The sequence below is a fragment of the Microtus pennsylvanicus genome, chromosome 14 (genome assembly GCF_037038515.1).
Source record: "Microtus pennsylvanicus isolate mMicPen1 chromosome 14, mMicPen1.hap1, whole genome shotgun sequence".
NCBI lineage: Eukaryota > Metazoa > Chordata > Mammalia > Rodentia > Cricetidae > Microtus > Microtus pennsylvanicus.
The window spans coordinates 75,087,209-75,103,158 of record NC_134592.1 but is presented as its reverse complement, the minus strand read 5'-3'; the positions used below and the strand labels follow the sequence as shown (position 1 = coordinate 75,103,158).

Sequence of the window (15,950 nt, the reverse complement as noted above, 5' to 3'; positions counted from 1 at the left end):
TTATTGAGGTTTATGTTGGGGTTAAGCCCCACTCGACCTCTCGGGATTCAGAAGGATTGCTATAGTAGGTGACATCTGCAATAAGGTCTGAGGGCAAACAACAAATTAACTCACAGAAGTCTTTTTATCAAGTTCCGTTTTTTCTGTCTGTGCTCTCTCTAGTGCTCTCCTGATGTTACGCTTTCTATGGCCCTCCTCAATGTTCCTCACTATCTACCCATCCCACAAGGTTTCCCCTTTACACACCCACAGAGATATGGTTAGCGATCCCATAGGTGAGAACAATGGCACCAAGCATGCATTTCTTAGGGCTAACAGGGTGGATAAAAGACTGACAAGGCAGGTGCCTTGTGTCTCAGAAGGGGCGTGGCTGTGCAGCTCCCTGGAAGATACTGGGAGGATTAGGATGAAATTTGGCTCCCTGAGCTAAACATCCTGGTGCTGTATCTGCTGGCACCCAGGTGAGAAGGAATTTCTTCCTCTGGGGCTGGTTTAGCAAGCAAAGCTTTTTTTCCTGTATATTTTAGGGGTAAAGGTACAGAGAGTTAATTACAGGAAAAGAGCTAGTTACAGGAAAGGATCCAAAGCTACAGAGAAACCCTGTCTCGAAAGACAATAGATAGATAGATAGATAGATAGATAGATAGATAGATAGATAGATAGATAGATAGATAGATAGATAGATAGATAGATAGATGGGTGGGTGGGTGGGTGGGCGGGCGGATGGATAGATAAATATATAGATAGACAAATAGATAGATAGATAAATAGATAGATAGATCTACAAGAGCTAGTTTCAGGACAGGATCCAAAGGTGCAGAGAAACCCTGCCTTGAAAAACTAAAACTAAATTAAAAAATAAAAGAAAGAAAGAAAAAAAGAGAAAAAAAGAAAGAAAAAAAGAAAGAAAGAAACCTGCAAAAGCTATTTCCAGGAAAGGCTCCAAAGCTACAGAGAAATCCTGTCTTGAAAAACAATAAATTAATTAACTAATGAAATAAAAATTTAAAAAATGAAAATTAAAGACACAGCTCAGTGGTTCCTGGCCCTGCCTTTTATCCCAAAGACCCTTTCTAAATGAGTAGAGGAGCATTTCCATAGCATGTACCCCTGGCTCCAACAACAGATCCTGCTATCTTCCAGCTCTCCACAGGCACTGCCCATTCTTCTCCTTGACACAAGCTAGCTTGTACAGGCCACTGTTCCACAGGTGGAAGGATGCCCAGAATATTATCAGTTAAAGGGAGATATTTTTTTGCGGCGGACTTCTTGACCGGTGACGGAAGAACGACCACCACACCAGGATTCCACTCAGATCACGCTTTACTGGAGTGCCCTTGATTGATGGGGGCAGGGAACGAGGGGGCAGGAAAACGAGGGACAGGGAGCGAAGGGGCAGGGAGCACAGGGGAGAGGCAGCAGGAAGCGAAGGGGAGCAGGAAGCGAAGGGAAGGGGGTGCACTTAGGCAGCCGCTTAAATAGGGAATTGGCACACGGGTCGCCCTGTGATTGGCTGCCACCAACAGCTGACACCAGACCGCATCGGGATAGGCCCAAGAATCCACATCCACCGCGCATGCGGGAAGCGGGGACACGCAGCTCTCAGTGAATAGCCAAATATGGAGTTGTTTGTAACAAACAAGACAGGGTGTCGGCGCCATCTTGTAATGGCGATCCTGTCTGGCTCACTACAGTTCCCCCTTATTGTTTGTAAGCAATGAGCGCAGGACTAACTCATCCAATCTGACCCCCACCTCATGATGTGTTGGTCGATCGAGGATGGAAGATATTTTCCATGGACACACCTTCCCCTGTGCAATGGGTATTCGAGGAACCCCGGGGGTGCAAAGGCTGTGTCGCAGGAACCTACAACCACACACCTTCCCAAGTGCAATGGATCGACAGATCCCATGGGGTGCAAAGGCTGTGCAGAAGGAGCCTACATCCGCACACCTACCCAAGTGCAATGGATCAACAGATCCCATGGGGTGCAAAGGCTGTGCAGGATGGAAGCTCTAAGCGTCTCTTAGTGCTAACAATCATATCTGGGGGAAGGAGCCACACTCCAGAGTAGCTAATGCCTGAGAGATTATAACTTTATCCCAATATAGCCTTATCCCTATTGGTCTGGGCTCGAAGGCAGCAAACCAACCACAGGCACAACACACGGCCACCCAGGCAGCTTGCCAAAAACATGCCCACGCAACTGAAAGCATAGGGACCCTTTCTCTGTAAAGTTACGTGCTTCTCCTATAAGGTAAAAATCTGGGGAGAACCGTGGCATCATGCCGAACAGGCATCGCCTTTGGGAAGGCTGACAGGATTCCCCTTCAGTGCTCCGCCTTCCACTGGATCCATGTCATCAGGGATGTCTGCAGGAACTTTCTCCAGAGACTCAGCCTCATCCTTAGGAACTTCCTTGATCATGCGTGTCAGCCGGCTCGGAACCCAAAGCGGAGCCTCTTGGCCCTGTGGAAAAACACATACAGCTCCCCTGGATCTTGCCAACACAAGATCCGGTCCATACCATTTGTTATCCAATACATCTTTCCACTTCACATATTCCTTTTGTTCCATAGGGCCTGCTGCATGCTTTTCAGCTGCTGCAGCACCCGACTCATTCAGGTTTAAAAAGTTAAGTGTGAAGAGAGCAAGGGAGATTCTTTCCCTGGGGGAAGCGGATTCAGCTATTCCCCCTTTTTGTTTTTGTAGAATTTCTTTAATATTTCTGTTGGCTCTCTCCACAATACCTTGTCCTTGTGGATTGTATGGAAGACCCGTAATGTGGGTCACTTGGAGCTGTGCACAAAAGGCACGAAATCCATGGGAGGTATATGCCGGGCCATTGTCTGTCTTCAGGCGTAGGGGTTTTCCCCAGGCGGCCCAGGCCTCCAGGCAATGTGTTTTTACATGAGTTACCTTTTCTCCCGCTAGGGGCGTGGCATGAATAATGCCCGAAAAGGTATCCACTGATACATGTAAATATTTTAATTTGCCAAAATCAGGCAGATGGGTAACATCCATTTGCCACAACGCGTTAGGTTGCAGCCCTCTAGGGTTGACCCCAACATTAGGGGGGTATAAAAAGGTCACACATGAAGAACAGGCTTTAACTATTTCTCTGGCTATCTCTCTGGAAATATGAAATTTTTTTCTAAGGGTATTGGCAGGCACATGCCAAAGCTTATGAAAATCTCGTGCTAATTCTACAGGGTCCGAGACGACCAAAGCCATGGACCGGGTAAGGCAGTCAGCCAAATCATTGGCCTCAGACATGGGTCCTGGAAGCAAAGTATGCCAGCACGGTCATACATTCCTTGACTTGTGGGGAATCAGGTCGAAAATCAAGCAAAATGGGATCCCTACCTTGAATTACTATGGCACCTTTGCCAGTTTTGGAGCCATCAGTAAAAACAGTCAAGGCCACATTAATGGGCTTTTAAAGGTAACCTTAGGAAAATACACTAAGTTCCTTACCACAAAATTTAATAGGGGATGTCTTGGATAATGATTATCAATAAGGTTAGGAAAAGCGCAAACCAAAACAGCCCATTCATTTACTGTAGCTGCCAATGTCTCCACCTGTCCTTTGGTATAGGGAATAATCAATTTATCCGGCATGGTTGCAAAAGATGTTAAACAATGTTTTATCCCCAATACCGCTTGAGAAGCAACCAACTCGGGATAATATTGAATGGTTTTGGTACCTGAAGAATTACCATGGATCCACCACAAGGGGCCATCTTGCCATAGCACCCCAGTAGGGTAATGTGCAGTTTTTAAGATGCATAAGAATATAGGCAAATCAGGATCGACTCGGCACAATTGTGCCTTAGTCATTGCTTTTTCCACCTGTTTTAAAGCCTTTTCAGCCAAGGGGGTCAAAGTTCTGTTCGAATTAACATTTGGATCACCTTCCAAAATAGAAAACAAGGGCAACAACTTTGCCCGGGGGATGTTTAAATACCCCCTAATCCAATTAATATCACCCAATAATTGTTGAAAATCATTAAGTGTCCTCAAATGATGGGTGCTAATGGAAATCTTTTGAGGGGTCACCGTCAAAGGGGATATAATTGCCCCCAGAAATTTTATAGCAGTAGTCTGTTGGATCTTATCTGGTGCCAAGACCAGGCCCCAACATGTAGAAAAATGAAAATAGACCTATATCCATCTTTATGTACAAAACTTAAGTTTAAATGAGCCAAAGGCCTTAGCATATAAAATTATGTTGAACCTCATAGAGAAAAAATTTTTGAAGCACATTTTGCCACATCTCAAACACAGCCTCAGTGGCATAAACATTTGGAGAAACCATAAATCTCCTGAACTGAGAAACTTTTGTATAACAAGGCTATATAGTGGGAAAAGATCTTTACTTATCATAAATCCATTCCAAAAATATATGAAGAACTCAGGAAATTAGTTATTAAAATTTTGATCCAATAAAAATATTTGTTACAGACCTAAACTGAAAACTCTCAACAGACGAACTTAAAAATGACTGAGACACTTAAAAAATGCTCAAACATAACAACCTTTAGCCCTCAGAGAAATGCAAACCAAAACTCTGAGATTTTATCTTATCCTTGTAGAAATGACCAAGATTAAAAATTATTGTTAACAATTTATGTTTAAGAAAATGTGGGTAAAGAAAAAACCTTTTTTGCTGGAAGTGTAAACTGGTGCTGGAGGTGTATACTGACAGTCACCTTTGGATCACACATAGTATTGAAAAACCTGAACAAACCAGATTCTCCCAGCAGGAAGAGAAGAACCAAAAATTCAGGACTAGCCGCTTAAGCGACCCTGCTGAAGACAAAGCAAGACTGCAATCCTGATAACAATCCCGATAAACAGTGAGTTTCCTCCTTGTGATTATCAGCTTGCTGTGTTTTAGGAACTAACAGATTACGACCTTGGGAGTGGTCCCAAGGCAACCACCTGTGGATTTTTTGGAATATGACCCTTTTGGACCATTGGGCAGTGGCCTCCTTTTTTAAAAATTCTTTTTCCTGGTACTCGGGGTTGAACTCCTCCCCCGCCAACCAAGGCCACGTGCGCGACCTCAGCAAGGATGGTCTCCCGCGAGCCATGCGGGGGCCCGCGCCATCCCAAGACCTGAGTGAGAGTTTCCCCAGCATTGAGGGACCCCTCATTTTGTCTATTTTTTAAAATTAGGCAAATATCTACCTCAAAACTTAGCAATACCCTTTTTTGAGCCTAAATACAAAGTTGTTTAACCACAAGAACATGTGCTCAGCCGCTCAGCCTTGCTTGGAGGCTTGGCTGAGCAGAGCGGCTGGGCCCGACCGACCGTTTAAGCTGGTGAGCCTTACCACGGTCGTGCTGCACTTCTATGCCCTGAGGCCCACGCTGGGAGTGGCCTAGCGTTCTAGCCTAGTGGGTCCTCAAGGCAGGTCCTGTGTTTGCAGCTTTGCATCTTAGAGCCACAGCTGTTCACATTCTACAAAATCTGGAGGCCTTGGTAACTCGAACCAGAGGAATATAATTCCCTTCCTTAGCATTTCTTGTTTAGCGGCCAGATCTCTACCAAGCCTATCATAGGATGACACATTAAGATTACCAGAGGCGGCTTTCTCCAGCTCTTCCTCCTCCTGAGGGTCTAACTCCTCCTCAGACCGATCCAGGCCCGCAAATTCCTCGAGCGCTGGATAGAGGGGACCTCCCCTCTTCTCATTAGCCTCTCTTTTAGAGAGGATTGTATCAGGATCCTTTTCTTTTACCTTTTTTCTTTTAGGCCTTTCCAAGTTTCCTCCCTTTGAATCTGAAAAACCGTTCTTGTGTTTAATCCGGGCCTTTCGCCCCTCTCTCGGAACGTCCACGTTGTTTCCCGCTCTGAGGTTGCGGCCAGACTTAAGGCAGTGAAACCAGAGAAAGCAGGCTAGTACTAACACCACAAACGCCACGAACACGAGACCAAACATCCAAGAACCCACTCCCGCAAACAGCATACTTGGGGAGACTGAAACCAGCATACTGGGAGAAACTTACCGACGTCGCCACTCCGCGTGTTGAGTTCAGAATCCTCTTCGGCCCTTCGCCTGGCGACCGAAGTTCCCGGGATTTCGGCACCAGTTGCGGCGGACTTCTTGACCGGTGACGGAAGAACGACCACCACACCAGGATTCCACTCAGATCACGCTTTACTGGAGTGCCCTTGATTGATGGGGGCAGGGAACGAGGGGGCAGGAAAACGAGGGACAGGGAGCGAAGGGGCAGGGAGCACAGGGGAGAGGCAGCAGGAAGCGAAGGGGAGCAGGAAGCGAAGGGAAGGGGGTGCACTTAGGCAGCCGCTTAAATAGGGAATTGGCACACGGGTCGCCCTGTGATTGGCTGCCACCAACAGCTGACACCAGACCGCATCGGGATAGGCCCAAGAATCCACATCCACCGCGCATGCGGGAAGCGGGGACACGCAGCTCTCAGTGAATAGCCAAATATGGAGTTGTTTGTAACAAACAAGACAGGGTGTCCGCCCCATCTTGTAATGGCGATCCTGTCCGGCTCACTACATTTTTTTTTGGTTTTTTCGAGACAGGGTTTCTCTGTGGCCTTGGAGCCTATCCTGGAACTAGCTCTGTAGACCAGGCTGATCTCGAACTCAGAGATCCGCCTGCCTCTGCCTCCTGAGTGCTGGGATTAAAGGCGTGAGCCACCATCGCCTGGCTAAAGGGAGATTCAAAGATACAAAAGGAGATATTTGTTATGTGACACCAAACTGAGGTGAACTGAAGGTAATTTTTACCTGGATGTCACAGGGACTTCAGATAACCAGGAAAGAAAAGCAAGACCTAGATCACAGATTAAAAACAGATAATAAGCCTTTCTACAACCAGAAATATGCATGATGGTTTCATTTCTTTGGAGTTTCATTCATGAAATTTAGAACAAACTGTTGTCGAAATGATAAAAATAAAGAGTAGTCTTCAGGAAAAGTTGAATACTTAGAGAATAATGAGATAGAAACAAAGTGTTTATGAGCACTAATGCTATCACATCTTCCTCAATGGGCAGGTGAAAAAACCCACAGCAGCATTATTCAAAGTTGTCTACATAAATAGGAATGGTAGAATGAATCTCTCCATGTATATAGAAAGTGGATTTATTAGAATGTCTTACAAGCTGTGATGCAGGTAATCCAAAAATGTCTGTCAAACAATAGAAATAGTTGTTAAGTTCATGAGGCTGAATATCTCAGCTGGTATTCAGTATATACCAAAATTTCAAGGAAGTAGGCTCTAATGCTGGTAAAGAAATGAGCTTGGTAGCCAGAGCTAGGGCAAGCAGGAAAAGAGGAGAGAGCTTCCTTCTTCAATAATGAAAAGTATAAGAATAAAATATAGAAATTAAGGGTCCAGTCTAAAAATGCAGAAATATAAAGTTGTAAGCTACAACGCATTTTGAAAAATGAAAGAGAGGAAGAAAGGAAGAACATTATGGTGTGTATAGTAAATTGGCAGCATAAAATGAATACAATTAGATGGCAATTTCCAAAAATTTATAACAGAAAAGCAGATTACAAAGCTACATTCATAGTGGAAACACTCAGAGTGATCAATGAGGTTATAAAAAACATTATGGAAAATAATTTAATATCTGCTTCATGTCACAAGGATTATATCACAAGATACAGATTCTGCCCTATCTACCTGCCCAATAACATGAACACATGAGAAACTTTGGTACTTCCTTTTGTCCCCTAGAATTAAACATCACTGAATCATATCATTGTGGCTGGTGAGAGCAGAAAGTTAGAAGCATTCTAATCATGTATTGCCAAAAGACAATCAACATCACCATAGTTCTACTACCTTTTAAACTACAGGTTTATGGTCACGTTCTACAAAGTTTTCCTTCTGACTTACCACTTAAGACCCAGCCTTGCAGCAGTTGCAAGACTTTCTTTCTAGCACTGAGCAACAAAAGCAGGACTAGGTGTTCAAAAGAATTCTGAACCACATAGTATGAGAAAGGTAGGTCTCTATAAACTCAAGGTAAGCATGGTATACAAAGCTAGTTGCAGGACAGCCAAAGATACACAAAAAAACTCTGTCTTGAACAACAAAAATGTATTAATTGGTCTGTGGTGTGCCAAACTATAATTGAGGAACACTGGAGATAATGTGGCAAAATAGCACTGATTTCTCTACAAGATGCTACTCTATACACTGAGTTACAACACAGCCAGAGATTCATAATGAGGATATTACTTAATATAAAAAATAGAAAAGAAAAAAGAACAAATTATTAAGAAAAGTAATAAACATATTTTTTTGGTGTGACTAATTTGGAACAGTGATGAAGATATAAGGTGATTAATTTATCCTTGGGGTCCTAACAGGTTTAGATAGATGATAAGGGCTATACAAAAATAATATAACTAAGTCATATAATGAAAGCATTCCCATCTCTGAAACCCTCCTGTCTCTCCTGTAAGGTGGTCACATTAGGAGTAAATGTTTCTTAAGTAGACATGGTCTCGCCTGAAGGAGTCAGTCTTTTTCCACAGTGAAATTCCCAAGGAAACTCAAATTTCATAGTGTCAATTTCAGTAGCTATTAGAAAAAGGGATAAACTTGAATGTATCTTAGAATATCCTATTCTTGCCAGGCAGACAAGTATTTGGGATTGATGGGATGGAGACTAAAGAGCTTTATGTTCCTGAGGAGACTGCAAAATGGGGGCTGTAGGATACTGGCACTGAGGCATCAAAAAAGTAAATAGTGGAAGACCTGGAGGAGGCTGAACCACCATAGTAGAGTGCACACAGAGCACAGATGGTGCCAACCTACTTAAGTGCACCCTATGCACTGCTCTTTGGCATTTGATCCTTGGGCTTTTGCAAACAATTCTTTCAACCACAGCTCCATGTAACTATCTGAAATGGGAGCTTATGGGTTCCAATAGAGAACCACATTGGAGAGAAACTCATTATTTTGACTTTGGTAAAATGGTCAACCATGTTTGAAAGACTTTGTCAGTTTCCCTCGTGATTATTTTTGTATTTTACCCTTATTTTATGGAGTTTTTGGGCACCTAACCATAACCCTAACCATAACCTCTGAAAGCAGCTTGCTCCCATACAGAGAGAACCAAGAGGTGAGTGACAAGACACCCGGTATGACACCACACTTTCTAGGCCCTCCATAGTGAGGCAAAACTCTGGACCTATACTCTGACTACCTCAGTTTCTATAGCCAAAAGGAGAGTTTCCTGCAGGTAGGCTGGACCAATACCCACTCCCATCTCCTGGACCCACACAAGCAACAAAAATCATCATGCACACAAATTAACCTATCCAGCAACCTCAGTGGTACTCTGAAATACAATACAGAGAGGACCAAGAGGTGAGTGACCAGAACCCAGCAGCGGTCCTCACAAACCTGACTTGGGTTAACTAGACAGCCAGCAGGAGAGGTTCCAGCTGAGAGAACAAAGAGGGGAACTATAAAGCACAAGCTATGAGAGCAACCCAGGAGAACAGAGCAAGAGAGCATGCTAAAGGAGACCTCAGTAGCTGCCTGAGACACAGAGCAGACCAAGAACAGTTACCAAAGACTTAGACAGCCACTGTAAGAATTGGACCAAAATAGAAGAGATGGAAGAGAGAATCTCAGGGGTTGAAGATGGCTATATGAAATTAACTCATCAGCAAAAGAAAACATTAAATCTAATAAATTCTTAACACAAAATGATAAAGAATGATAGGGATAGGAGAAGAACTCCAGCTCAAAGACACAAAAAAACACATTCAACAAAATCATACAAACTTAAAGAAGGATATCCCTACAGAGATAGAAGAAGCTTACAGAACATAAGATAGACTAGATCAAAATAAAGTACCCTCACCATATAATAATTAAAACATATAGACTAAAGACAGAGTATTATGAGCTGCAAAGGGAAAAGGTCAAGTAACATAGAAAGGTAGACCTATCAGAATTACACCTAACTTCTCAATGGAAACCAAGAAAGCCAGAAGGTCCTGGTCAGATGTGCTGCAGACACTAAGAGACCACAGATGCAAGCACAGATATCTATACCCAGCAAACCTTTCAATCACCATCAATGGAGGAAACAATTGATATTGCATGACAAAACCAGATTTACATAATATATATCCACAAACCCAGCATTACAGAAAGTACTAGAAGGAAAACAACAACCCAAGGAAACTAACTTCACCCACAAAAAAAAAATATCAAGCAAAAGATAACCTCAGATCAGCAAAACCCAAGGAAGGGAAACAGACAACCAGTCCCACTAAAAAAGAACAGGAATTAACAACCAGTGGTCATTAATAGCACTTAATATCAATGGTCGCAACTCACCTATAAAAGGACACAGGCTAAAAAAAAATGGATAGGAAAAGAAGATCCAGACTTCTGTTGTATACAAGAAACACACCTCCACCTCTAAGACGAACATTAACTAAGTAAAGGATTAGAAAAAGGTTTTTTGATTAAATGCACATAAGAAACAAGAAGGTGTAGCTATCCTAATATCTAGCATTATATTTCAAAATAAAATAAATAAAAAGAGCTAAAGAAAGACAGTTTATACTCATAACAAGATGAATCTATCAAGCTGTAGTCTCAATCCTTAACATTTATGCCCCTAATACAAGAGCACTCACATATGTAAAAGAAACATTACTAAAGCTTAAAACATACATCAAAATCCACACACTAATAGTAGACTTCTACATTCCACTAACCACAATGTTAGTTTGGTCTACCAGACAAAAAATTTACAGAGAAATAAGGAAACTAGCAGATGGCATGAATGAAAAGAATTTAACAGACATGTACAGAACATTTCACCTAAACGCAAAATTATACCTTCTTCTCAGCACCTCAGAACCTTCTCTAAAAGTGACCATAATGCATAGCAAAGCAAATATCCACAGATATGAAAAAATTGGAATAACACTATGTATCTTATTGGAGCACCAAGGTTTAAAGTTAGAACTTAACAACAAAAATACTATCAGAAATCATACAAATTCATGGAAATTGAACAGAAAACTATTGAACCACCCCTGGGTCAAAGGAAGAAATAAAGAAAAGACTTCCTAAATTAAACAAAAATGAAGCCACAAAGTACACAAACCTATGGGACACTATGAAAGCAGTGCTAAGAGGGAAGTTCATAGCATATAAAGAAACTGAAGAAAGGTCACTAGCCAAACTATTATCCAAAATAATAAAAAAAGCAGAGATAGAACATTCAAATTAACACAATCAGAAATGAAAAAGGATACATGACAACAGAAACTAAGGAAATCCAGAGAATCCTTAGATCATACTACAAAAACCTGTACTCCACAAAATTAGAAAACATAAAAGAAAAGGACAGTTTTCTGGTTAGGTACCATATACCAAAATTAAATCAAGACCAGGTGAACAATTTAAATAGACTTATAAACTACAAGGAAATAGAAGCTATCATGCAAAGCCTCACAAACAAAAATATCCCAGGGACAAATGGTTTTAATGCTGAGTTCTATCAGAACTTCCTATACTCCTATGAGTGTTCCCCAGAATAGAACCGGAAGGAACATTGCCAAACTCTTTTTTATGAGACTACAGCTACCCTGATCCCAAAACCACACAAAGACTCAACACAGAAAGAAAATTAAAAAATAATCTCACTTATGAACATAGATATGCAGAAATACTCAATAAAATGCTAGCAAACTGAATGTAAGAACACATCAAAAAAATTCACCATGATCAAGTCAGCTTCATCCCAGAATGCAAGAATGGTAAAACATACAAAAATCTATTAATATAATACATCATGTAAATAAACTGAAAGAAAAAACCAATAGAACAAACCTAAGAATAATAGGGACAAAAGGCACAGAAAACATATTCAAGAAAATTATAGAGCAAAATTTTCCCAACTTAAAGAAGGATATCCCTATGAAGGTACAAGAAGCTTAAAGAACACCAAATAGATTGGATAAAAAAAAATCCCCTAGCCATATAATAATTAAAACACAAAACATACAGAATAAAGAAAGAATATTGAGAGCTGCAAAGGAAAAAGGTCAAGTAACATATATAGGTAAACGTATCAGAATTACACCCGAATTCTCAATGGAAACCAAGAAAGCCAGAAGGTCCTGGGCAGATGTGCTGCAGACACTAAGACACCACAGATGCAAGCAAAGATATCTATACCCAGCAAACCTTTCAATCACCATCGATGGAGGAAACAAGATATTCCATGACAAAACCAGATTTAAACAACACATAGCCACAAACCCAGCCTTACAGAAAGTACTACAAGGAAAACCTCAAACCAACAAAGCTAACTTCATGCACAAAAACTCAAGCAACAGATAACCTCACATCAGCAAAACCCACCTGCAAAGACATTGTATCCAATAAACCGAAAAGTAGTTCACAGATTAACAGCAACAAGAAAAATAAAACCAAAGTAAATAATGAAGCATATAATTAATTTTTGGGAACTTGATACCTCAAAACAAAGATGTTGTGTATAGTAAATTTGCAGCATAAAATGAATACAATTCAATGACAATTTCCAACAATTTATAACAGAAAAGCTGATTACAAAGCTACATTCATAGTGGAAACACTCAGAGTGATCAATAACATTATAAAAAAATAGTACAAAGATTGACATAATATGACTTCTTGCTGGAAAGTGGTGGTGTACATCTTTAATCCCAGCATTTGGGAGGCAGGCACAGGCAGATCTCTGTGAGTTCAAAGACAGAGAAAGCCAAAACTCAAAAAAAAAACTTACATCAAAGCTATAACAGTAGTGAATGTGAACAATATTTAAGATAAATTTAGAAAAATATTTAGAAAAAAATTTAGAAAAATAGAATACTTAAATTGTGTTAGGAATACTTCCTAAGTGAGCTCTCTGACAACGCATAAATTCCCAAATCAAATCAATCCAAATTAAGAAATATCCAACACAGCTCCGCCAACCACGTGGCCTAAGTCCATTTCAGAGCGTCCTCCAAAGTGGCTCTTAGGTCAAAAAGATGGAGATTGAATGACCAGCCTCCCAGTAGAAACGGATCTCCACCTCAGCCAACCCCAATCCCACAGGATTGACTGCAACCTGACTCAAATTCCCAGCGTGAGCTCACAACTTCAAATGGAAATCCAAAAACGACAAAAATAAGTACGAATGGGTTCCCCCCCCCCCAAACCCTACAGCATAGACAAGAAAAGGAACTCACCAAGATGCAGCAGCTGAAGCACAGAAGCCGGTTATAAGTGGACCTGCCCTAGCTCAGGGAGGGGTCAGGACCTGGCATGCTGGGATTTGAAGTCCAGACCAGGCCTGGTGGCTGGGATAGATGTGAAGGACTGGGGAATAAATGTAGCTCCACCAGAGGAGGTAGGGAGTGTGGGCTTGAGGAAGGGAGGGGGGGGCAGTGCCTCAGGCAGCATGGTGGTGAGACGGCCTAAGGTGGGGGTGGAGAGAGAGAACAGACACACACACACACACACAAACATGGACAAAAAACCATATATATGTAAGTTTTGCTCATTTGTATCAGTCAGGCTCAATTTAAACGATTTTTTTTTGTAAGAGGCTTACAGGGGCAAAAATAGACCTGGCTTTGAACTGTAAGTGCCCATTTAAGAGTCTATGCCCAACCACATGTCCTAAATCCATTTCAGAGCGTCCTCCTAAGTGGCTGTTAGGTCAAAAAGGGGTCGCGGAGATTGAATGCCGGAAGTCCTGATAGAAACGGATCTCCGCCTCAGCCAACCCCAATCCCGCAGGATTGACTGCAACCTGACTCGAATTCCCAGCGTGAGCTCACGACTTCAAATGGAAATCCGAAAACGACAAAAATAAGTACGAATGGGTCCCCCCCAACCCTATAGCATAGACAAGAAAAGGAACTCACCAAGACGCAGCAGCTGAAGCCCAGAAGCCAGTTGTAAGCGTGGCGTAGAGCTCCACCTGCAGACTAGGTGCCTTTCAACACTAGGCCTGCCACGTGGAAAGGACCTGCCCTAGCTCTGTGGGAGCCTCCAAATGTTAGGAATATTTCCTAAGCAAGCTCTCTGACGACGCAAAAAGTCCCAATCAAGCCAAATCAAAACGCGCCAAATTAAGAAATATCCAGGTTTAATGGGAGATCTGCGCTCCTGTGGAGGAACCGGGAAGACAAAGGAACGTGACCCCCAGCGGGATGACTTAAGTACCCCGGGGAGGGGTCCCGACCCCACCCCCAGGGAGGGGTCAGGACCTGGCATGCTGGGATTTGAAGTCCAGACCAGGCCTGGTGGCTGGGATAGATGTGAAGGACTGGGGCCTAAGCTCACAACCTAACACTTTCTGTGACTTAATGTCTCCTAAGAACTGGTAAATCCTTATACCATTAATTCTATTATCAACTCTACTCTTTTACATCACAGTTTAGCAGCGGAGTGCTACTCTACACAGGAGAAACCTTTTACAAGCCTCACAAAATTAACTACAGATGAATCCTAAACCTAAATGTTAAAAGTGCAGAACTTCTGAAGACCCAGGAGAGACCACAAGTCTCCGACTTTGGCATATTTGGTGATATCTCCACATGCAAAAATATAAGCACTATAGGCACCACCATTTGGGGCTCCCAAAGCTCTGCTCTGTGCAGACACAGCCCAGGCAGTGAAGTTATTCAGAGGCTGCCAGCAGGGAGTTGCAAGGAGGACTTAGAACTACTTAGGATGAGGCAGGACGAGGCAGGAACACACTAAACTCTGTTTGTCCACTGGCTCCCACCCAGCCAGGGGAGGACACACCACACCAGACGCGAGCCTCAGCAGGCCGCTCCACCTAGTTTGGGAACAGCGGCCCCTCACCCGCCAAGCCCAGCCACTCCTCCACACGTGGGGACATTGGCCCCTTACTCACCTTGGCACACCACTCCTCCTGTCTGTGGAGAGCAACCCCTCACTCACCACGGTGCAGCTGCCAAGCTCAAATGCTCTCTCCTGACAAGGGAGCCCAAGGCGCAGAGGAGGAGAGAAATGATGATTTCTTCAGGAAAAGCTAAACTGGAATGGAAGAACCCTCCCATTTGACTGGTGGGTCTGCTGGGGTCTCTGATTGGCTAGTGAGGTCTGAGTGACAGAACCAGGTGAGCAAAAGGTTCACAGGGCAGCATTCCCAGCACTGGCTGCTAATTATAATTCAACAGCAAGTCTCTTGCTAATGTAAATCGGTTTTAAAAGGAAGTATACAAATTCAGAAAGAGGCAAATCAGACAATGTTGCACAAGAAATACACTGGGTAACTCAAGTACATTATAAACAAAGTCCTCAGTGGTGTTGGGACGGATAACCAGTTTTCACTTTTCTGTGAAAAAGTCCTGGTTTCTGAGAATCTAAAACAACCCTTTTCCAAAGGCACTGGCCCCACATCTTTACCAGCTCTCCCAAGTGTATTCCCAAGAGCTCTATACATCAGGGCCTTAGAGAAACCTCCCAAAGCCTAGGCAGATTGGCAAAGTCAGAGATATGATGACACAGAATTAAAATAAAACTTATAAATCTACAGAATATTGACAGAATAACTCAACTACTTTTTATAAAACATTTCATGAGATGAGGGAATAATTTCTTGTTTAAGATACTGGTCCTATCTTTGGGCAGTTCTGCCTTTGTTCTAGATCTATCTAACATGACGCTGCAGTGAAAATAACATCAAATACTTCTTCACTGGTTATCCCTTCGGATCTTTGCTGAAATTTCATGGCTCTGGATCCCATGTGCATTTCCTGTAGATAGATATTCTTCCAGTATTTCAGAGTTGCTTCTTGAAAAAAAAGCCTACAACTTTAAATGTGTATTTGTAAAGCATAAAGTCTTATAGATATGGTCTGACTGTGTCAGGGTACAACAGAGCTAACGTTTGCCTTATTCAGAATATTA

The 15,950-nt window shown here is 42.4% G+C and overlaps 1 protein-coding gene across 1 annotated transcript in view; it reads right to left on the bottom strand.

The window, feature by feature from the left end:
• Positions 1 to 15,062, bottom strand: part of LOC142834739 (HAUS augmin-like complex subunit 8) — a 90,679-nt gene extending 75,617 nt beyond the window's left edge. Inside the window, exon 1 of the mRNA XM_075947556.1 lies at positions 14,932 to 15,062. The gene's annotated coding sequence lies outside the window, so the exon portion shown is untranslated. The remainder of the gene's footprint in view (positions 1 to 14,931) is intronic.
• Between the last annotated feature and the right edge of the window lie 888 nt (positions 15,063 to 15,950).